The sequence below is a fragment of the Lissotriton helveticus genome, chromosome 7, assembly GCF_964261635.1.
Source record: "Lissotriton helveticus chromosome 7, aLisHel1.1, whole genome shotgun sequence".
Lineage (NCBI taxonomy): Eukaryota > Metazoa > Chordata > Amphibia > Caudata > Salamandridae > Lissotriton > Lissotriton helveticus.
In genome coordinates, this window is record NC_136068.1 from 410546279 (window position 1) to 410571021 (window position 24743).

Consider the following 24743-nt stretch of genomic DNA (forward strand, 5'->3'; position numbering starts at 1 on the left):
GCTTATGGCACTAAATAACCTCTCCTCAGGTAAAGCGGCAGGCCCTGACCAGATTCCTGCTGAATTGTACAAGGTTTTTCAAGGGGCTTTAAGAAGGGATATGCGGGACACGATGTTGCAGGCACAAGGGGGAGATTCCATACCAAGCTCCTGGGCAGGGGCAGACATAGTAGTTATCCTGAAAAAAGGGCAAACCACCTTTAGAACCACGATCTTACAGGCCCATATAACTCTTATGAATGCAGATGCAAAGATCTTCTCCAAAGCCCTGGGTCTGAGACTATGAAGGGCGACAGAGGGCTTGGTTAGCCCCACACAGCACAGCTTCATACCAGGGAAGGTCACCATGCAACACATCAGGCAAGTTTTACCCTCTTCGATGCAGCGGAGGTCTCAGGGGAACCTATGGAGGTTCTGTTACTAGACGCAGAAAAGGCATTTGACAGGGTCTCCTTGGACTACCTCTTGATGGTTATGAGGTGGAGTGGCATAGGGAAGGGATATATAAAAGCTATACAGGCTCTTTATAGAGGTCCTACAGCCCAAGTGAGAATAAACAAAGGATATACTGCGCCCCTTCAGATTAAGCGGGGGACCCGTCAAGGGTGCCCATGTTTGCCACTCCTCTTCGCCTTATACATTGACCCACTTTTAATAACTCAAGGGTGGGAATTCAAGACGTTTGCTGATGCAGACAATGTGGCAATCGTAACCTCAGTCCCAGTAACTGCTATTGAAGAGGTGGAGGCAGAAGCTCAAGTATTTGGGCAGGTCTCAGGTTATGCGCTTAACAGGGCTAATACTCAGATAATTAAAAATATTAGGGCGGTTTGTAAAGACAATCGGGTGGTCAGTTCGGCCATATATTTAGGGATCAGCATCTCGGCAGACCTTGATAAGTCAGTAGACAGGAACATTGAGCCTTTGATAACTAAAGTAAAACAAGACCTCGATAGGATACATAACCTTCAGTTGTCGCTGGTTGGGTGCGCAAATGTGATAAAAATGATCATTTAGCCTACATTTCTTTATTTGTTTAGGGCGATTCCACTTTTTTTTTTTAGGCTAAATGGTTTTTGACACTGGAACAAAAAATGAACAGATTTACATGGGCACACAGCAAAACGAGGAGGGCATGCCGGTACATGACTCTTCCCAGGGCCAGAGGGGGATGGGCAGTCCCGGATTTTAGAATGTATTATTGGGCGGCAGCACTTCAGTCTAGCGGAAAGGGACCCTGAAGTCAAATCTAGCTCCACCAACGTATATGCGACGTTGCTGGGAGTAGAAGTGGGGAATTGTTTTCTTAATTGTGCAGACTCTAGCTATTACAAAAGAACAAGGTTCAAGAAGCTGCAGGCAGCCTATAAGATATGGGCAGCCTTCTTGAAAAAATGTGGTCTTGGAAGATTTAATATCTACACCCGCATATTTAAGAATGTATCCCTTCCAGGGGAAATATTTGCGTACTCAGTCATGGCCGAGTGGGGAAGGCAGGGAATCCTGAAAATAGGAGATATGATGGACACGGACGGGGTACTTCAGTTCGCAGAGTTACAGGCTGTATATGGTATAGATAGGAGGAGCTTTTTTAAATACTTACAGGTCCGGAATTTCATTTCCAAAAAACAGAGAGGGCCGTCAGGATTTAGTAACAACAAAATCCTGGATGTCATTGAAAGTGGGGGTGATTGCACCATCCGTAGAATTTATCTAGAGCTCTCCGCAACAAAGGCCGACGACCTAGGGAAATTTGGCACAAAATGGGCAGAGAAATTAGGGATAGAGCAGGATTACTTTCAGGATTCACTGGATCTGGGACGGACAATACTGTGCTCAGCTGGGCAAGATGATATACTCCCTATATTGTACACCTGCAAGGATAGCTCAGTGGGGAGGTACCATAGGCATTACTTGCCCTCGCTGTGATTCTTTGGAGGCAGATATAATTCATATATTTGCTACTTGTCCACAGATGTACACACTCCACAGAGCCATTGAATTATTTCTTGATAGATCTCAGGGGATAAAAATCACCCTCTCACCAGTTTGGATTATACTCGGGATTAATGCAGAGTCTGACCAGGGGCCTCAAGCTCAATTTTTATTCATGGCCATGTCTGTCCTACAAATGTGTATAGTGAAGGCATGGTTAGACAGGGCGCCCCCAACACTGCACCAGTGGCTAGCTAGGTTGCTTGCTCTCTTTAACTTCGAGAAGGGAATTTATGCAAGAAAAGGTCAAAAGAGTAGATTACTTGGGAGGCAAATTTGGGAACCCATTCAGAGGTGGAATTAGAGCTTTAAAAATACACAATAAGTTGTTATCATAGACGGGATGCTTTTTTTATATTTCTATTTTTACATGCCTTCCTTCTTATCTATGTAATCTTTATTTAAAGGAATCGAAACAGTTTATGTTGTGATGGTAAAAATTTGAGAAATATGTTCACAATGTATAGAATTCGGATTTTTGCTGTGCTGTAACATAAAATCTTAATAAAAATAATTTTTAAAAAAAATGCACACAGAGGGCACCTTAGAGATTCCCCCTAAACAACGACCTGCCTCTGGTGGGTTCCCTGACTGGTACACACCATGCTGCCACCACGAGACATGTTTATAGACCACTAGGGTGGGAGCCTTCGCTCCCTGAAGCCAGAAACAAAGCCTTTCCTGGGTGGAGGTGTTCACACCTCCCCCAAGCCAGGAAGAGCCATCTGTGGCAGGGGAGCTTCAAAGGCCTGACAGCCTTTGTAATGTGGCACCCAGCCTCTCCTGCTATCAGGAGCAGGCCGCCTTCCTGTCTCCCCTCCTTTTCGGCGGGAAGACAGGTGGGAAAAACTAGCCAGCCCAGAAGGTGTTGTCACCTCTGCCAACTCCACCCCTCAGGTGGGGGCGGTGAGGTGAAGCCCACTCTTCAGTGCCAGCCATCTTGCAGATGGCAGGCACTCCCCAATCAGGATTAGGGATTAGGGATTGTGCTCACTCCCCCGCGTGGGGTGAGCACACCAAAGGTGAAGTCACCCTAAGGTCAGTAGCCCATTGGCTACTGACCCCGAGACCCCTAAACACCCCCTAAATATGGCTTTTAGGGGACAGCCCTGAGCCAAGAAAGCAAACCTAAGAAGAAATAAGATGCCCAGCAGAGGAGACTGTAGAGAACAACCGACTTGGCCCCAGCCCTACTGGCCCGTCTGCAGTTTCCATAGATCCTGCTAAAAAAATTGTCTTGTCCTGCAGCTAGCAACGTCCAGAACCCCTGGGAGGACTGAAAATTGTCTTGTCCTGCAGCTAGCAACGTCCAGAACCCCTGGGAGGACTGAATGCTTTCTACAAAGACCGGATCTCCTGTGAACAGCAGTTCTGTTCAGGAGAAACACCAAAGAAAGACTCCAAGCCTACTGAGAAAAAATAAACCTGGCGCCTGGAACCACCACTGCACCCGTTACCTACGGCCCGAGTTCGAGTGGCCCACCAGTCCCAGCGAGGTCCTCTAGCCCTCCAGAGTCTGAGTCCACCATGGTTTGACCCCTCCAGGACTCCCCAATGTCACCTGCAGCCTCTGCACGGAGACCACCCCAACTGTGAGTGGCCTGGTAAGGTGAAATCCGACCTCAAAAGACACCTCTGTATCCAGCCGCCCTGTGCCCTGGAGAAGAGAACCCGAGGTGCACCGACGCCACCGAGCCCTCCAACTTACCTGCCCAGCTGTTGGTTCCTCCTGGAAATCTTCCTGGACCAAGCCTGCAGCTGAAAACCAAAACCGGAAAACCCCAATTGAAAACAGCAGGGCACTCGACGCAAAACTAGCACCCTGCAACCAGCCACCCATGCGTCGCTGAAGGTTCACTTTTTGTGCTAAACAGGATCCCCTTTTCCCCTGAGCCTAACACCAGGAGCTTGGCTCCCACAACCTTGTGGCCTGTGCACCAGCAGCCACCAACCGAAGGCCCCTATCCCTCATTGGACAACATTGGACCTCATCACTCTGTACCCGGCCGCCCTAGTGTCGCTGAGGGTGTAACAAGAGTGCATCCTTGACCCTGGGGACCCCTGAGTCAACTCCCAGAACCACAACTCCCACTACCAAATACTTACCTCAAAACCGTTAACACTATTTTCCTCCGTAGGATAAACATTGACTGTTTTTCTTGGAAAACTTTTTAAGTGTGGAGTTTGAAAACTTAAAGAAATTCATTAAAATTGTACTATTTAACCGAAGCGATTTTACTTACCTGTTTACAGGAAATATCCCAGTGTAGTATCCAGGTATACTACTCTGAGTAAGAAAAGTAATCTAAAAGTAACTTGCCTGGTTTTTACATTCAAAGTATATGTACTGTATTCTGAAAAGCATTGCATTATCGGTAACACTACTGTAATCAAATCTAAGTACATTTACAATTGCAATGCGAACTGTGTTACAATATGTATATTTACTGCAAAGTACACATCACTTACCTGTGCCAGGCTTGCTTGGTTCTAGGAAATAAAATACCTAAAAGAATATTTTTGATACAAAAACAATTGGTCTGAAGTGTAGTCTTTGAGTGAGTGAATTCATTTGCTGACTTAGAATGTACAACCAATGCTTAACACTGTCCTCTGATACTGCCTTACTGCTCGACCACACTACCACAAATAGAGAGTGAGGTGCTATCTAACTTTACCTCTGCCTACCTTTGGGGATCTACTGGACTCTGTTTACACTATAACTCACTTTGGTATATTATATACAGAGCCACCTTCCTACACACACCAATACTTTTATAAGTATCTGCAAATTAGAGATTTATTTGTGAGATCACAGGAGGTTAAATTGGTAGCAACACGTGATATACTGACCTGTTTGCATGAGATAGCTCAGAAGCATGCAATCTGCATAGCATATCAGAATTTGCCACAGGGTAGAATGGATCCATGTCTAGATTTAGCCTCCTGATGGAAAAGGATGTTGGAAATAGACGTTCCCCCTATAGCAGTAAGTGTTGCATTTACAATATTAAAAGAGGCTGTATGCTCAGTTAATTTAAAGCTTCAGCAGTTCCGGACTATTTGCATGCTGAATTACAACCCGGGAAAAATAGTCGCAGGGGAGCACAGAATGGAAAATGTTTTAACAACAAGATGAACTACCCAAAATGAGGACTCTATGCAGCCAATATCATACACGTTTGCTACATGCCTATTGTTGCTGCAATTCCGCCCGACATCGAAATAGTCCCCTCAGTAGTAAGTATTCCCCATTTTCTTGGCACTCCCATTATTATCCCTTCCGAATTGACTAAAAAATAAATTGTATCTGGGTGTTAGTAGATCTCGGCACACATACAGAGTCCTCTGCATCAAAAAAATAGGAGAGGTAAAGGCCTTCAGCCATAGGTTTGTGAATAGCATTTTGAACTATGAGAGTAGTAAAACTGTAGTACTAAGTTTACAATGTTTCAAAACTCAGTTTGTATATAGGCCCTGATGTGTCACTTCACAAGTTAGTTAAACTGTGATATGATATGAAAGCATGCTTTGTTCAAACTTAAGCCTTACAGAATATTTACCGCTGATTGAAGAAACCACATAGCCAATGGAGCAATTGTACCATATTGAAGCTTGTGATTTTCAGTTTACACAAAAACATGTGCAACAAAATATTTTGAATGGAATACAAAGCTATGACCTACAGATTGGGGTAAGTGCCCGACAGCAGGTACATTTTAACCCTTTAAGCAATATTATTTTGAGTCTCACAATAAAATGCCTAAAGATTACATGCAGATCTATGCAACAGGTGTATTAGCCACCGAAACTACGGGTTAGGTAACATACCCTGCGACTTGCAGGGTAAACATAGCTAGGTGCATTAAATGACTTCAATTCGTGATCTGTCTGAAAGTGTGGTTTGTTAGTGACCAGTAAATGGCAAGTACAGCACTATCATTGTTTTTTTCTTGTCACTTTCTTTGGATAAAGTGTTTTAAAAAATAATACATAGGTACTGACAGACTCTGCACTGGGTGGTAATTACTCCACTATTCATGACTCCCTCCTTAACCCTTAGTCCTCACTGCCATCGGCACTTTCGCCCACTAATTGGGTTCCGTGATTTATTTTTCTATTGCCAGTACCGTGTAGATTGTTTGCTGAAAGCGCTCCCTGAAGTGGCAGCCAGGCCACATGTTACACTGTAAAAAGTCACTTCACAAGAAATCTTTACTTACATGCTTTGAACTCATCCACAGTGGTGACGTTCTCATAGGAGTGATCTTAAACAAAAACATAGATATTGGATAAAGGTACGTTAATATTTGTCGCCATTTATTTGTGAGATAAACCCACAGCAAACAAAGTGTGGTTGAATGTTATACAATATAGTCGAATGCAAAATATCATGCACATTAACAATTACATAGAAACAACACAGTGAGAGATTTATAGTCATATGCGAAAAGTAGTTCTGGAGGTGCAATGAAAGGATGCATGGCGCTCCACACTTGTAGAGGTCAGAAACATGGTCGGTTAGAAGGTTCAGCCGGAGCCCCGGCAGCCCACACGGAATCCTGTACATGATCCTGACCTTCAAATCGCCTTAAGTCCCCCAAGAGCGGTGTTGCTACCTCCCCACACGGAGCGGGCACCTAATGGATTAAATCATTGCACCCCGGGAAGCGTGGAGGATAGGGTGACTAACTGACATGGAGGCAAGTTCTGGACAGGACTGTAAAAAATTCAGAACAAAGGGTCAAAATTCAGGACACAAATTCAGGACAAAGGGTCAAAATTCAGGACACAAATTCAGGACAAAGGGTCAAAATTCAGGACAAAAACTCTAGACAAAAGTCCAGTTTTACAGTCAAATTGATGGAGGCCCTACCCCCTATCTTACCAATGCATTTATTTTCTATTTCCCACATTTTACTATATATTCACTATGGTCTTTATGTGATTGCCTGTAGGTATGCTACATTGAGGTGGCACATTATGTTCCCCCCGCTTCCACCCTGCTCTGCCCCTGCCCTACCGCGTTTAGCTATGCTGGCCACTGCTGACTATTTTGTTAAACTCTCATCATCAGTTAACTACACATAAAATAATGCACATATTAACTGATAAAAGAAATAAAAGTTAAACTAATCAATAGAAAATGTTATATTGTATGTCACAAAACCTATATTGGTTAATGCATTCACTACAGATGTATAAGTGTGCAACCATAGGTCCACAGAATGTAATCCTGTTTGGTGTAGTAGGGAAAAGTGACATGTGTATTTTTTGGTGCTAGGAGATCTGTGAAAGCACTGTATATATTTAAGTTATTATTTTAAATGAGCAGTGCACACAGTATAATATATGCTGCCACCTCATCTGCACCTGACATTGCCATAGCCATCCCGGACGGCTACAAGTTCACCCGCAGGGACCGCACCAACTGACCAGGAGGAGGAATCGCCATCGTCCACAAGAATACCCTCAGAATCTCGACCAGCACCGAAGACACCATCAGCACCGCCGAACACCTGCACTTCCAGATCCACACCGATCCCAACACCACCCTCAGAAGGACCCACGTCTACAGACCCCCAGGTCCTGGCCACAGTTCAGCGACTCCATCACCGACATCGTCAGCTCGCTCGCCTTGGCCTCCCCAGACTACATCCTCCTCGGAGACCTCAACTTCCACCTCGAGAACACCAATGGAAGCAACTCAACAACCCTGCTCAACAACCTCGCTAACCTCAGACTCAAACAGCTTGGCACGTCTCCCACCCACTCTGCCAGATACCCGCTCGGCCCCATCTTTTCCGCTAGCAAGCATGTCACCTTCAGCCACACCACCGAACTCCATTGGACCGACCACCACTGCATCCACTTCTCCTTCAAGAAACACTTCGCACACAACCACCCGCAACGAATCTCCCACCGCAGCTGGACCAAGACCACCAAAGACCAGCTAATCACCACCCTCGCCCAAAACCCACCAACACAGACACAGCCACCCGTAACCTCAGACAATGGCTTGACTACTACCCCAACACTCTTGCCCCGATCAAGAAACTCTCAAACAGACGCACCAACAGAAGGGCCAGCTGGTTCCCCACCGACCTCCAGGCATCCTAGCCGACCTGTCGAAGACTTGAGAAGAAGTGGCGCCACGAACAGACACTGGACAACCACGCTGCCCTCAAGAACGCTAGCCGCAAGCACCACCAACTCATTTGAACCGCCAAAAGAACCTCCTTCAAGGAACGCATCGACAACAACGCACACAACAGTAAAGAGCTCTTCAACATCGTGAAGGAACTCACCAACCCCAGCTCCAGCTCCAATGACATCCCGCCATCACAAGACCTCTGCGATTCTCTAGCCACCTTCGTCCACCGCAAGATCGCAGACATCCACGACAGCTTCAACACCCAAAACCTGCCGACAGCCACTGACACCCCAAACTCACTGCCCCCCAGCCACACCAGACTCCTGCTCTCCTGGAACCACATGAACAACGACGACACCATCAAAATCATGAACACTATCCACTCAGGGTCGCCATCCGATCCCTGCCCCACCACATCTTCAACAAAGCAAGCTCCATCATCGCACCCCACCTCCGGAAGATCCTCAACAGCTCCTTGGAATCCGCCACCATCCCAGAGAGCTGGAAACATGCCGAGATCAACGCCCTGCTCAAGAAACCCAAGGCTGACCCTAAGGACCTCAAGAACTTCCGTCCCATCTCCCTAATCCTGTTCCCAGCAAAAGTAATCGAGAAGATCATCAACAGGCAACTGACCCACTTCCTCGAGAAGAACAACACCCTGGACTCGTCCCAATCCGGATTCTGCAGCAACCACAGCACCGGAACCGCCCTCATCGCCGCCACTGACGACATCAGGACCCTGATGAGCAAAGGCAAAACCGTGGCCCTCATTCTCCTGGACCTTTCGGCTGCCTTCGACACGGTCTGACACCACACCCTACGCACACGCCTCCACAATGCGGGGATACGCAACAAAGCCCTGGACTGGATCACCTCCTTCCTCACTGGCAGAACCCAAAGAGTCCGCCTCCCCATTCCGATCCGAAGCCACCAAGATCATCTGCGGCGTACCCCAAGGATCATCCCTCAGCCCTACCCTCTTTAACGTCTACATGGCACCGCTTGCCAACATCGTCCGATCACACGACCTTAACATCATCTCATATGCCAACGACACACAGCTGATCCTCTCCCTCACCAAGGACCCCACCACTGCCAAAACTAACCTCCACGAAGGAATGAAGGCCGTCGCCGAATGAATGAAGAACAGTCGCCTGAAACTGAACTCAGACAAGACGGAGGTCCTCATCCTTGTCTCCACCCCATCCACCTGGGATGACTCCTGGTGGCTGATCGCGCTGGAAGCAGCACCAACACCCATGACCATGCACGCAACCTGGGGTTCATCCTAGACTCCTCACTCTCAATGACCCAGCAAGTCAATGGTTGAACAAGCAACAAAGCCGAGGGAAGGTTGGAAAGCGGTTAGGAAATGGAAAAACATTAATGGAGATAAAATGTCAGATTATCTCCGAACCCTTCCATCCCCCAACATTCAGACAGAAAACTCTGAGGTCCTCTGTAAAGAACTATTGGACAAACTCAGGAAGACAATGGACCACGTGGCACCAATACGTAGGTTGAATTTAGTGAATAGAGGACATGGAGCCCCCTGGTACAACGAACCCCTTAGGGAAAGGAAGCGAGGGCTTCGGAAATTAGAAAGAGCTTGGCAGAAGCATTATGATTCCAACTCTCGGGGTCAGTACATACAGGCACTCGCTAATTACAAACAGGCGATTATAGCCAGGAAAGCAGAGTTTTTTGAGGAAAGAATAACTACTGCTAGGAACCCTCAGAAAGAAATCTTCAAGGTCCTTACGGAACTCAGGAAAAATAAAGAACAAACTATGGAGTTCATGCAAGAGGACTGTCAAAAATTTCAAGATTTCTTTGTTAATAAAATCACGGACCTAGTCGCTGGAATTGGTGCAACCCCCGAGTTTGACTGTCCCCCGCTGGATACACCTGGCAGAATATTGGTGCCTAGTCCCCTAACGGCCTTTCCCTTGATTACGAAGGAAAGGCTACCAGCTCTTGTGAGCCGGGTTAAATCGGGTTCCTTGGCAGACCCGTGCCCACCAGAGGTGTTCAAACTGGCACTGCCAGATATAGAGGAAGAAGTGTTGAATCTACTAAACACTTCTTTACTAACAGGCCAAGTCCCGTCTTATTTTAAGGAAGCCCGGCTGATTCCCTTGCTGAAAAAAGCAGGGGCGGATGTGAAATGCCTACAAAATTTTAGGCCCATATCTCAGCTGCCGTTCTTGACGAAGGTGGTTGAGCAACACGTACTCACCATCCTGTCGGAACATCTGGAAAGTAACAACTTATTTGAGCCAAACCAAGCTGGGTTCCGTGCGAATCACAGCACGGAACTCGTTATGTTGTCTATTCTGGATGACTTGAGGAACAGGGCAGATAAGAAAACACCATGTGCCCTGGTGCTGTTAGACCTCTCCGCGGCATTTGATACCGTCTGCCATAAACAACTACTGTCGCGGATGATGGATTTCGGCATCGGGGGCACGGCACACGCCTGGCTCTCCTCCTTTCTTAAAGGGAGGTCTCAGAGAGTACAGCTTGGTGACCTTCTTTCCACCACCACATCGATCACCTGCGGAGTGCCACAAGGGTCTGCCTTGTCGCCCCTGCTCTTCAATATCTACCTACAACCCCTGATTAGATTGCTTAACCAGATGGATTGCCATGTATACAACTACGCGGATGACACCCAAATAGTGATCCAACTTGACCGTGGTCCGGGTGGCCTCGTAAGACTGCAAAACATCTTGAAGCACACAGCTAACTGGATGTCCAGAAATTCATTAAAAATCAATCCGGATAAGACCGAGGTTCTCCAAATTACCAACGCAGGGAACCCATGGATTGAAGATTTCTGGCCAAAAGAATTAGGGTCACCACCGGAACCAGCAGCTGTGGTTAAGAGTTTAGGCATTCAGGTGGACGGCAGGCTATCTATGCAAAAACAAGTGAGGACGGTGGTTGGGACTTGCGTCGGTCTCCTCCGACAACTTAGAAAAGTTTCACCTTTGCTGTACTTTTCTACTCTGAGGGGAGCGGTCTCCGCCACGATTCTGGCTAGGTTAGACTATGGCAGCTCGCTATACATAGGACTGCCACAAAAACTTTTGAATAAGCTGCAGGTTGTTATGAACGACGCTGCTAGGCTTATCTTTAAAAAGCCAAGGAAGACCCATGCATCTCCCCTTATGCAAGAATTACACTGGCTACCGGTTAAGCAAAGGGTGATGTTTAAGGGATTTTGCATTGTTCACAAAGCCCTGTATGGTAAGGCTCCAATGTATATAAAATCTCGCCTGATCCCCTATAGCCCAGCACGTACACTTCGATCTGCTGACGCCTCTCTTCTTATTCAACCACGTTGCAGATTGGCCACAGTAGGCGGACGTGCCTTCTCATACTTACTCCCAACAGCCTGGAATACGCTGCCAATAGAACTACGGAAGGAGACTAATTTGCTGACCTTCCGAAAAAAACTAAAAACAGTGCTTTTCCAGCAAGCATGGGGTAATTTGTAACTTGCTATGAACAGTATCCTCCACAGTGCCGGTTCTTTTGGACCCTGATAAAGCGCTTAGAGGCCTCTGGGTTATAACGCGCTATATAAATTGAAATAAATAAAAATAAATAAACGCCGTCTCCTCCTCCTGCTTCAACACCCTCCACATGCTTTGCAAGATACACAGATAGATCTCCACCGGAACCAGAAGGACGGTCACCCAGGCCCTCAGCAGCAGGCTGGACTACGGCTAGGCCCTCTACTCGGGTACCACAGCCAAACTCCAAAAAAGACTTCAATGCGTACAGAACGCCTCCACATGTCTCATCCTCGAAATTGACTCTCCTTCTACGCCCCGAACCGCCAGCTTCGCTACACCGACCATGCCCTCGCCACCGTCCCATGCATCCACCGAATGACCACCAGTGGCAGATCACCCTCCCCATCCAACTGCGACAAACACAGGACCTGCTGACCTTCTGAAGACTTCTCAGGGCCTGGCTGTTCGAGCAGTAGCAGCTCTCGCTCTCCCACCTCCCCCTTTAGCGCCTTGAGACCCTCACGGGTAGGTAGTGTGCTCTACAAATGCACTGATTGATTGACTAAATGCCCATATAAATTTAGGTTAACGATAAAAAGTCCTTCTAAATTATAGATTTCAGTAACATACTGATTATTCCTAGTGCCATGTATGTCGATACACCAAAATACCAGGGGTAGCGGAAGTGACATCACATGCCCTTTGACCCCAGTGACATCCCTGGAAGTAACATGACATTGCCTTTAATGTCTTCCGGGCAGTGATGCCATGTGACTTTTGATCTTGGTGATGTCACAAGAAATGCATCACTAAAGGTATACATTCTATAATTAGTGCAACATTAATAAAATTGATATACAATTCATACCTTTATCATATCATCCAATGTCTCTTCCATTACTATTGTTTTGATATTTCCCATCATATCTCCCTCCTATTCTCTCAGTTTTCCTTTAGGCAAGGTATTTGGTGTGTACGAGCGAGCAACATTGCACCAAAGATATGCAGGCTATCATACAGTGCCATTTACAAATGTTGTCATTCATAATGATTTTTCCCATATCAGTATGTCACTAACCCGTTTTTCCAGAAACAGGACTAGCCAATCTCTACTTCACGTGGGCGTGTGCGGAGGACGGCCAGGGTCAGTTCGAACCGCGCACACGTCAAATTCCTCAGCACCGCAGGGGAATTCCGGCCGCAGCAAAGCGTTATATCTCCAATTCCCTATGGTGTGTGTTTAGATTGCAAAAACCATAGATATTCTTGCATAACACAAACAATTAGAAAGATAAACTAAAAGATCTCACAACTAACTTTTTATAAATGTTGGCATTCCAATCCTTAGAGACGTATGTAAGAGGGGCTATAGTCATAGACAATGAACACGTGCAGAGATCACACACAGAGAGAAAAGGCTATGTATGCAACATACTGCGCCATCTGTACTGATACAGTGATCCCTTGATGCACAACACTTTCTAAGTCTTAAATGGGCCATCCGTGAAGGATGTCACAATTGATCTCAAAACCCCAGCCAACATCATCAAATATTCTCGAAAGCCTATGTTGCTGGCCGTTGTTAGAGATGCAGAACTGGTCAAAGAGAACAGTTTGTTCTCTACACTACATGGTCCCTTTAAGACAAGAGGATTGTGGAGTCCTAAGGTGATGAGTACATAGTGAATGAGGCCTGCATCAGAAATCAATGAGGCGAAAACAGACATTCCTCCATTAAAAGAACAATGCAGCTCCACTTCACTTCACCAACACCTGTAATAGACTCCATTTGTTTCTCAGTGCACTCAAATAGACATTCGAACCATATCAGTAAATAATTAGAAGAGCTGTCTTGCAGGTATTCCTCTCAGGTGTTGCAACCCTATAAACCTCGCTATTAGTAGCTAATAAAAAAAAGCTCAGTTAAGCAAAAACTGTGAGGGGGTAAGCAAAGGTGACGGTTAATGTTTCTGTATCATGCCCTTATGCCACATTTGTATTTCAGAGAAAACAATTATGACACCTGACACAAATAACTGCTGGAACGCGAGAATGATTTTGTGTTTCCATTTTAATGTGTCACTGGGCATTTTACACAAAATGTAGAGAACCTTGCCGTGATAACACACAACTTTTTAAAAAACACCCTCTCTTATTGGCTATCGGAGAGTAAACGGGCAGGCACTTCTGAGGACTGGCAGAAGACAAGCAGCGCGGTCTTGGGGAAGATTTGTTTTAACTGTGAATATTACACCAATGTTAGACCCTTGAGAATACAGGGCTCACTGAAATTCAAAGGCATCTGAAAGTTATGGGCTCGCCCATAGCCTGTTATCAGGAAGTGTGAAATTACTTGACTTCAGTTTCAAACAATACCGGCTCCAAAGCAGCCTTAAAATTTGCTAATTGCGCACATTTGCATTTCTTTGGGGAACAGTCACGCTGGCTAGAAGGCTCTTTTCTTTTCAGGGTTTGCCCCTCTCCAGAATAGAATTAACAAAAACAGTGCAAATGCCGCAAAATTCAAAAGTAAACATTTGTTTGTGTATACATACGACTAGAACAATATGTTTATTAAATAAATTCAAACTGATTTTTAATTTCTTTTATGTTTTCAATTTTTCACTTCTATTTAGATAGTGATTTCCGCAAATCTTATACAAATATTAAAAACCTAGGGTGCACAACAATAATTATTTACAGTGATTACAAACTCATTGTTTGTATATAAATCAAACAGCCTATTCACCATTCAATCATCATTCATACATCACTCATCCCACAACAAAACAACAACTCACTGCAAAAACGTGAATGATTCAGTAAATGCTGTTAACATAAACAGCAACAAAAGCCAATGTTTTCTTCACAATAAATTTGGTATAAACAAATGTTTCTGCGTCAATTATTATTAAACAAATTTGGCTACTAGAAGGTCTACGCGTTTCGAACTACCATTGTTGCGTAGTTCTCATCAGGACCAATCTCGCACTTGGCTACAAAAGCTGGGAAGTTTGGTGAAATCTCGGTTTATAATTATTCCATGGCGTTTGGATTCTGCCCGTCCCGCCTATCTCTGTCGGCAAGTCGGGCGCGTTGTATTTTTGGAAAATACTCAGGAAGTGCCAACAATCAGTATAGCGTTTGGATGGCCTTGGAGCAAGACGTGAATACACCACGATCTCCCAACACATTGACCTGCAACGGGAGTTCGTCTCAAAAAATACATCGCGCCTCACTTGCCGACTAAGCACATTTACCGATAACGGCAATCTTTTCCAAAAATACAACGCGCCCGACTTGCCGACAGAGATAGGCGGGACGGGCAGAATCCAAACGCCATGGAATAATTATAAACCGAGATTTCACCAAACTTCCCAGCTTTTGTAGCCAAGTGCGAGATTGGTCCTGATGAGAACTACGCAACAATGGTAGTTCGAAACGCGTAGACCTTCTAGTAGCCAAATGTGTTTAATAATAATTGACGCAGAAACATTTGTTTATATCAAATTTATTGTGAAGAAAACATTGGCTTTTGTTGCTGTTTATGTTAACAGCATTTACTGAATCATTCACGTTTTTGCAGTGAGTTGTTGTTTTGTTGTAGGATGAGTGATGTATGAATGATGATTGAATGGTGAATAGGCTGTTTGATTTATATACAAACAATGAGTTTGTAATCACTGTAAATAATTATTGTTGTGCACCCCAGGTTTTTAATATTTGTATAAGATTTGCGGAAATCACTATCTAAATAGAAGTGAAAAATTGAAAACATAAAAGAAATTAAAAATCAGTTTGAATTTATTTAATAAACATATTGTTCTAGTCGTATGTTTACACAAACAAATGTTTACTTTTGAATTTTGCGGCATTTGCACTGTTTTTGTTCATTATATGCTTGTGGCAAGCGATGCCGGTGGGAGCCCAGACCCAGTGGTTTAGTTTTTGTTTATAAAAACCTCTCCAGAATAGAGCACACGAGACTCCTTCCCGTCAGCTGGGGAATACCAATTCTGGTAATGAACTTTGGTCTTTTAGGGAGAGGCTAAAATTACGGACAAATGACGTCCGTTAAGACTTCTATCATGGACAACGGACTTTAGGGTTAATTTACGGACTGTCCGTGAAAATTACGGACGGTTGGTCACCCTAGTGGAGGAACGAAAACGAGAAAGGCGTGAGTTGGCGAGAAGCCACCCAAAATGGTGGATCGAGAAGACTGATCTGTGCCGTCCGTCCAGAGGGAGGGAAGATGATGTGTTGCGTTGGGTCGTCTATAGCGACCCACAGCCAGAGAGGAGCCCACCTGGTGGCGAAGAGGGCGTCAGATGGGGCGAGCGCCAGATCCTGCGGATGACTGGCTTAAAGATCCGGGCCCACGCACATGTGAGAGGGACTGCGTGGGGCTGAATAGATCGGGTGGCCCCCTGGCCCAAGATGGGCAAAGACTGTAACCCCAAGGGGGTTGTTACCGAGTGGCAATTGAGTGGCGCTGCAATGGCATGAGAGGGGCCTGAAGAAACGGCTGGCTGGGAGTGAGAGACCCGATTGCACGATTCCTCTGTGAAGCGGCAAGTGGAGGCAGTGAGGTGCCTGGCCTGCTGAGGCGGATTGATCCGGACCCTTGCGCAGGAGAGAGGGACTGTGCGGGCTGAGTGAGTCGGGTGAGCCCCCTCTGGCCTCAATAGGATGGAGGTGAGAGGCTGGGGTCAAGACAACACTCCCCACCCGACTTCCCCTCGGTGGACACATTAGAACACACGGCGGGCCCCCTGGGGCCACGTGGTTGAGATTCCGGGGCATAGAGAGAAGGCCTCTCTCCACAGCAGCATTAGGTTCAGATAAGGAAGGAAAAGTTCCCAGGAGGTGGGGAGGACCTGTCTGGGTGAGTGGACAGCCAACTCTCGAAGACACAGGCCACGAGGCCCGAGCCCATGTAAAGGAGAAAGAGACTGGGACTTGAGAGAACCGCCCATTTCTCCAACCTTCCCCTCGTATCAAAGTGAAGTCCTGAACATAATAAAGAGGGAGAAGAGAGATTCCTCCCTTGAATAATGCAATAAATGGCCAGTCTCCAAAATACCCGGTGGGGGGGGAGTCTGAATGTTGCGATCTTTCAGCGATCCCATACTGGCTCATCACATAGGTCTGCCACAAATGGCTGCAGACAAATAAGTGACCCGGAGAAGGGGGGAAAAGCTGGGGTAGCCTACCAGCTAAGTGGACACCAGTCAACTGCAGACAAAATAAACCACCTTACTGTGCCCTTCCTATGCGGGACAAGACATCCTACCAGCAAAATAGAGGGATACTGAACTCAGGCACCAAAAATAATCCAGTTACGGCAACCCAATTACGGACACATTTTGATCAAAATATCAAATACCCACCAATGGTCATCAAAAGCAAGATTAAGAGAGAGGATGGGGTGGAAAAGCAGTAGGAGATATTGGTGAAAGCCCCTACCCCATACAAATTAATGATGGCGAGAGACAAATATACAAAAACCTCCAAACAAGGCAAGATAGACAAATACACTAAAGTGTTGCCTTCACCGTCCGAGGCAAAGGGAAAACTCTGGGACCACCAGATAACACAGCCCTCCTCCAGGTGATCCATGCCTCCCGAGAGGCCATTGAGGGGAAGATGGCGGCTATACGCTGAGAAGTGACTTTGCTACGTCAAGATATGTGTAACATTTCGGAGAGAGTGGCCCAGGCAGAGGCTCGTATCTCGGAAGCGGAAGATACGTTGCACAATTTAAAAACCGATGTCTCCAACATATGTCGGCAATGAGAGAGGTGACATGGAGGGTGGACAATGCTGGAAAAACAATCTCATCTTCATAGGATTTCCAGAGGGAACAGAGGGCTCGATCCCTGGAGCCTTCTTGCTGGAGTGGCTCAGAGATTCCCTACCAGCCACAAAGTTTTTACCCTGTTTCATACTCGCACATGCCCACAGGATGCCGGCTGCAAGACCACCACTTGGGGCTCCCTCCAGACCACTGATCTCTCGATTCTTAAACTTTCAGGACCGTGATTTGATCCTGCGGGAGTCGCAACGAATGGGTGCAATCAAAAATACAACAGCAAAATAATGATTTTCCCCGATTACTCACGAGAGTTCCACGTTCGACTCTGTAAAAAGTGAAGCTAAGGGCCCTACAACTTCATTACATGCTACACTTCCCCGGCAAACTGAAGGTCATATTCAAGGGCACGTCTCACTTCTTCCAGACTCCAGAAGAAGAGTGGGCCTGGATTGAACAGCATCCCTTCTCAAGGTTGGTGACAGTAACTTCTGGTGCGGCACATAGAGACACCCCGAAAAGATTAGAGCCCAAGCGACAAAGGGGAAAAAGGAGACATCTTCCAATAGGACTGCGCCGGACCCGCATAGGGACACCTCTGAAGGGAAACCTGCACACACTGGAGAAGAGGCGGATATCCGACTCGGAAGGAGACTTGACACAAGCCAAAGCTAGTAATTTAGGCTCTGACCAATGAACCAATCCCCATTCTGAACTTTCAGACTAGGAATACCTTGCCAACACAGACAGCGATCACCCTCTCCTTGCAAAAATGAATCACCTGGAAAAACCAGACACCGAACCTGAAAACCCAGAGACTCTCCATCAGCGACCTGACAAGGCCAGCGAGGAAGGCTGAGATATGGGCTTAGCCGCAAGAAGAACAATAGTAGCCAGCTGAAAAGCCCCTCCGTACAACAAGATGCTCGGTCTTACTGGGCGGACTGACCAGTTCAAAGTTCATATCCTTGTACCTGTTTGAGTGAAATAGTAGAGTATATGGGGGAAAGGGTGGGAATACAGACTTCTCAGGCTACACCTATGCCAGGTTGTCATGTTGACAGTTCGAGGGATTGGCGTGGGACGTGGGAGAGCATGGGGTGTGGGGGACAAGTTCAGAGATCTAGGACTTGCAGATAGATTAGCAGTAACATTTTTTCTTTCATTTTCAGTCAGTAGTTGGAGACCCAGAGTCACAGTTGGAGACAAGAGAGAATAGACAGGTAAACAAGAGCCCTCCCAAACTAATAGGGAGAAAGAGATTCTCACACAAAAAGGGTGAGGGAGGATACACGGCATTGACGTGGAATGTCAACGGACTAGGGAATAAGGTTGAGAGAGGGCTAGTCACAAGATATCTTAAGAGACACAAACCAGACATCATCTTACTGCAGGAGACTCATTTAATGGGTACACACTGCGCTTTTTTGGGTAGGGGGGACATACACCATGCTCGCACATGCGGGCTTCTCTTCTGGAGCCAGGGGAGTGGCGCTCTTAATTAAGAAAACACCTCCTTTTCCATGCGACGAAGACCTGGAATTACCCCAATGGGACGTCTGTGGCTTTTCAGGGTACATGGGGGCGGCAGGAGCTGACACTCATTAGGGTTTATGCTCCACCCTGACTATAGAGCCAGACATAAGATGCTGTTGCTAAAATCTTATTAGAATCCGGCCCTTCTACACACATAATTGGTGCTGATTTTAATGATGTGTGCAACCCCTGACTAGACCGCAATCAAATAGGTCCCGGCACCCGCATACCCACCCCAATGGCTGAGTTTGAAAATTCACTTGGACTGACGGACCTTTGGCGTCATCACCACCCAATAGCCTGCAATTATTCATACTTCTCTGGGGCACACAAAATCTTCTCCATACTGGACTTCCTCTTTGCCCCGCGGGACAGAAAAACTTTAGAAAAGGAAGAGTATTTAGCAAGAGGAATCAGCGACCACTCGCCACTTTGGTTAATGGCGGAAGGCAAGACACATAGACAACGGGCAGAGTGGAGACTGAATACGTGGGAATTGCACGACAAAACACTTAAGGGAGTAATAAAAACTAAGACTGAGCTCTATTTTAGCGAAAACGATGGCTTAGTGCCCTTGGCGACAACCCTATGGGAGGCCTACAAGGCGGTAATCCGAGGCAAGTAACAGGATGTTATAGCACGCAAAAGACGGGAGGAGGTCCATCATACCAAACACTAACCTATTGGGGCCCCCACTTGTTAAACCTGTATTAGGTAGTGAAAGAGGAGGGAACACTCCCCGCAGACCTCCGTAATGTAACCATTGCAGTGATTCACAAATCAGGGAAACTACCAGAGAACCAATCTCATTGCATAATGTTGAAACCAAAATACTGGCCTCCATTCTAGCAACGTGCCTGCTTTCGGTAATCACGTCTCTCATTCATCACGATAAATCTGGCTTTATGCCCAACGCGCGGAAGGGATAAGTGCACAGCTGTAGATTCAACAAGTTATTTTATCAATTTGGGTGCTCCTCGGGTGGCGGCCAACGTCCCTGGGCGCCTGATTAAATCTGAGTGTAGTGTCTTCAATGGGACATTAAAGACATCCCCTTGGGCACACCTCGTTCTTTCTCCTCAGTGTGGGAAAAGAGGATTCCACACTATTTCTTTGCGTTTATTTTCGTTTTTATTTCATGATTATTACAGTTTTTTGTGAATGTTTTCATTGGTTTGTTTTACATCATTTTTCATGTTCAACTCAGCGACAAATTTTTTTTTCCATTCAATCCAATGCATTTCGGGCGTATTTATATCGATATAAATACGCCCGAAATGCATTGGATTGAATGGAAAAAAAAATGTTGTCGCTGAGTTGAACATGAAAAATGATGTAAAACAAACCAATGAAAACATTCACAAAAAAACTGTAATAATCATGAAATAAAAACGAAAATAAACGCAAAGAAATAGTGTGGAATCCTCTTTTCCCACACTGAGGAGAACGAGGTGTGCCCAAGGGGATGTCTTTAATGTCCCATTGAAGACACTACACTCAGGTTTATGCCCAACGCAGCATTATCTGTCACTTGGCCAATTGGCTAGACACGGTGAAAGACAGGCCCGTCCCACATCTATTCCTTTCCCTAGATGGGGAAATAGCCTTTGATACAGTCCACTGGCCCTTCATGCATCAAGTCTGCTGAAATTTGAATTCGGACAGAGTTTTCAATATTGGGTGGACTTACTCTGTAACAGCCCCAGAGCCAAATTCCGAGTCGATGGGATGCTATCAGCAGATTTTCCAATAAGAAGTTGAACTAGGCAGGGTTGTCCTCTGTCCCCCCCCTGTCGACCTGATATTGGAGCCGCTGGCATGTCTGATCAGAACTCATCCAGCGATAAGTGGCTTCCAAGATACTGAGAGCTGCCTGAGAAATGAGCAGATCTCTCTTTATGCAGATGACATCCTACTTTACATGACTAACCCTAATGAGACCCTCCCCCCTAATACTGTAGCTGTTCAAAGACTAAGGAATAATGTGGGATACAGAATAAATTGGGACAAATTAAATCTATATCCTGTGGGAGGTAGCATCGACACATGCACAATACCGGGACACCTCCACATTGCTAGGGAGGGATTTAGATACTTGGGTCTTTTCATCTCTAACAACAAAGTAGACTGCCTACATAATAACATCAAGGGGATTATCGCAGAATTCTGGAAGGATGTGGCCAGATGGCGGCGGCTCCCTCTGACATTGCTGGGTAGAGAGAGCAGCCATGTATAAAATGACCACCCTCCCCAAGCTACTTTACATTCTACACAACACATATCAAAGAATCCCAGGGGAAATCTTCAATACAATTTACGGATGAACCCACACGCTCTAATGGGACGAGGTTCACCCGAGAGTGTTGTTACAGACGCTACTATGTAACTAATATAATGGAGGAATTGCTCTGCCAGACATAAAGCCTTATTACTGAGCCGCACACCTTATCGCAATAAACAAGTGGGGGACACATATTGGAAGACCAGTCAGTCAGTCAATTTACTTTATTCGATAATTATAATATTGGATCATAAAAGTACAGATGGATACAATTTAAGACATCAATCAATCAGTGCAGAATCGAATATTATGTACATATCAGTATAAAGATAATAAAACAAAGTTATAACAATCGCAATTTAAAAAAAAAATTACGATTTTTTTTTAAATAATTCGCTAGTATTACACAGCCGCCTGATGTTCCATGATTGAGTTAAAAAATACGCCACTGAGTAGCAAATCATAGGGTTAGGCAGGGATTATAAAAAGAACATTGCTACACAACATTGTTTAAAGTGAAATTGTGCATCAGGGGCAGAATAAATCTTTTGCTAGGTTCCCTGTAAAATTTGCGGAAGAAAAACATTTGTAAATTTGATTGTGCAGAGGTACCGTCGCAGGGACAAAAGGGTAATTCATTTAAAGAATAGATTCCTGCAGGGTGTGCCAACATACAAGGGATAACATTAAATCGGAATCTGATTAAAAAGAATCTATGGAGTGAGTTTGTCACAGTAAATAAATATGACATTGTCCCTTCCTGAGCCTTCAGAATTTCAAGGTATAATTTTACCGATACCTTTGTACAATTTGTTTGCAGTCTGGCATCTGCCCTTTGTTTAAGAAACAATAATTTATCTCCTGTTTTGAAATGCTCAAGCAGTCCCTAGGGGTAACAAATAAGCACTCTTAACCTAAGGAGGAGAGAGTAGATTTGATACACGAAATCCATGGGATCCTTTGGACATTTTCCATGGACAAACAGCCTTCAATTCGTTTTTTAGTAATGTGAATAGACTCCCTTCTCCAAATGGAGTGCCATAAGATAATTGGTGCCAAAGAGATTGTATCAGTCAAATATGGTACCTCCAATTCTGTGTGAGTAATAAGGTTGGAGCACCTTACTGGGAAGCCTACTCGTTTTTTCTACAAGATGACCTCTGGAGGGCAGACGGCTTGGTACAAACCCATATGCCTGCCACGTAGGTTGCTACAGACACTGATTTAGCTGCATAGACCTTTTTTACCATGTCGATAGGTTTCGCCCCCATTTGTTTGATAAATGAGTGGAGAGCAATGATACTTTTCTCAAATGATAACCCCTTGGTAGCGAGCATATGGGTCCATGATAGTTGCCTATCAAATGTTACGCCTAGATAAGAAAAGGCATCGGTATGGGCTATTTTGTTTCCAGAAATGTAAAAGCTTGGGACCTTCCTGTCCTGAGATTAGGATGAAAGACTTTGCCCGTTAGTTATAAGCCCTAATTTTTGCATGTAGGTTACATAGATGTTTAGTAACTTTTGTAGGACCAAGTCCATGCGGGCAATTAGCACTGTGTCATCAGCATACGGGAGAATTGGGATGCGAACGTTGTTAATTTTACGGGGACATCTGGAGTTGAGTCCGACAGGGGCGCCTCTACCCCATTAGTGTTGATAGAGAAAAGAAATGGGGCGAGTAAGCAACCCTGCCAGACTCCTCTATTGATTGGAAACCCCATGGTGCACTCCCCTTCTCTCCCGTATCTGACGCAGACTGTGGCTGTTGGATAAAGATGCCTGATAAAAAGTAGGATAACCCCATCTATGACCATTGCCTCCATTATCCTCCATAGGTATTTGTGTGCCTTGCAGTCAAACGCTGCGGACAAGTCCATAAATGCCAAGTATTACCTGCCAAATTTTGCTTGGGAACACTCGGCGATTAATAGACTATGGTTGACGCACTGATCTTGGGTACCCATTCCCTTTTTGAAACCATATTGGACTGGGATTAAAACCTTATTTTTGGCTGCCGATTCCTCTAAACGATTCAATAGAACACTACCCATGAGTTTAGCTGTGCTGTCCAACAATGATATTGGTCTATAATGTTTGGCTTCGGATTTGTCTCCCTTCTTATAGATTGGGTTAGAATTCATTTCTTCCATGAAACAGGTAGGCCTACTTTTAAGACTGCGTTAAAAACATTTGACAGCACAGGACCCCAAAAATCTGGCTGATCAATGAAGAAATCTATAGGGGTACAATCCGGTCCATGCGCTTTATTAATGGAGCACTGGGTAAGAGCTTCTCTGATCTCGTAATAATCCAAAATCAGTGGTGGTTCAATGAAAGGGATCCTGGGTACGTTCTGTGACGTCACCCCCTCCGCATTAGGATCAAATATGCGAGAGAAATATACGACCCATGATTTCTCATCCACATGGCAATCCAGTGTAGGTGCTGATGGTATTTGAGGAAGGGGGCGTTAATAGTACTCCAAAAATCCTTAGAGTTTTTTTAGATTGCCGCTAGGTGGAGTTGTTCCCACTCTTATTCCTTTAGGGTTTCAATTATTTTCTTCCTGGCCTTATTATATTGGAAACAAAGTTGCCTCACTAGGGTGTAGCTCTAGGGATTATCCCCAGGGCCTGATGCAGAGCTGTTAAGGACTTGGTACATGATTGATCAAACCATCTAGGCCCTGATGTTTTGGTAATTCTTTTTTTCCTGGATAGATGGTGCCTGACCTCAGTTAGTAGAGACTCAAATGCCATGGGTACTTGAGATGGATTGGATGCAGATTCTAGGCACCTTAAAATGTCCCTCTGACTCCTTGTGATTATTTTTGGAACAAGGGATGATTTGTCTGCTAAAGCCCATTTTAGGGTTATCCCATTCATTTATTATCGTGGGTTTAATATGTCTTATCTGTTCCGAATGAATCCCTGTCCAGTTTAGTTTACCAGTGATCGCAGCTTGATTGCAAACATTTAAATAATTGATCTCACAACTAGAGATACATTTTTTGAGGGGTTCCGCTATGATTATAACTGTCCAAGTTGGTCTGCTTGACCTCCCATGTTTCCTGGGGAAAAAAAATCAGGTCATATATGGTTAAAATGTTTATCCAATCTGGGTCCAAAATCTTACTACTCATACAGCAATATTCCATGACATCAATTTGATTGGTTTGGACTGCTCGTATGTTTCAATTGCAGGCATTTGAGTTTCAGGAACCCTTATAGTGGGATTTTCAACAGGAGTGGAGAGACTCCTGTTCGGTTTGTGTCAATCACACCCCTCTAAGTCTGTTAGTACATTGAATCTATTATGTGTGGGAAGGGGGCAGGAAACAGACCCAGAGAGTGTTAGGGAGGATTTAACAAGGGGGGGGGGGGGTGAGCCGGACTCAATGCAGGGGATTGTCGACCTCACAACCTAAATAGAT

General features: G+C 45.3%; 1 long non-coding RNA gene across 1 annotated transcript in view; it reads right to left on the reverse strand.

The window, feature by feature from the left end:
• The window catches only part of LOC144766796 (uncharacterized), a 90953-nt gene that overhangs the window by 18976 nt on the left and 47234 nt on the right, over positions 1-24743 (reverse strand). The window contains exon 2 of the long non-coding RNA XR_013597931.1: positions 6219-6263. This is a non-coding gene — a long non-coding RNA (uncharacterized LOC144766796). The remainder of the gene's footprint in view (positions 1-6218; positions 6264-24743) is intronic.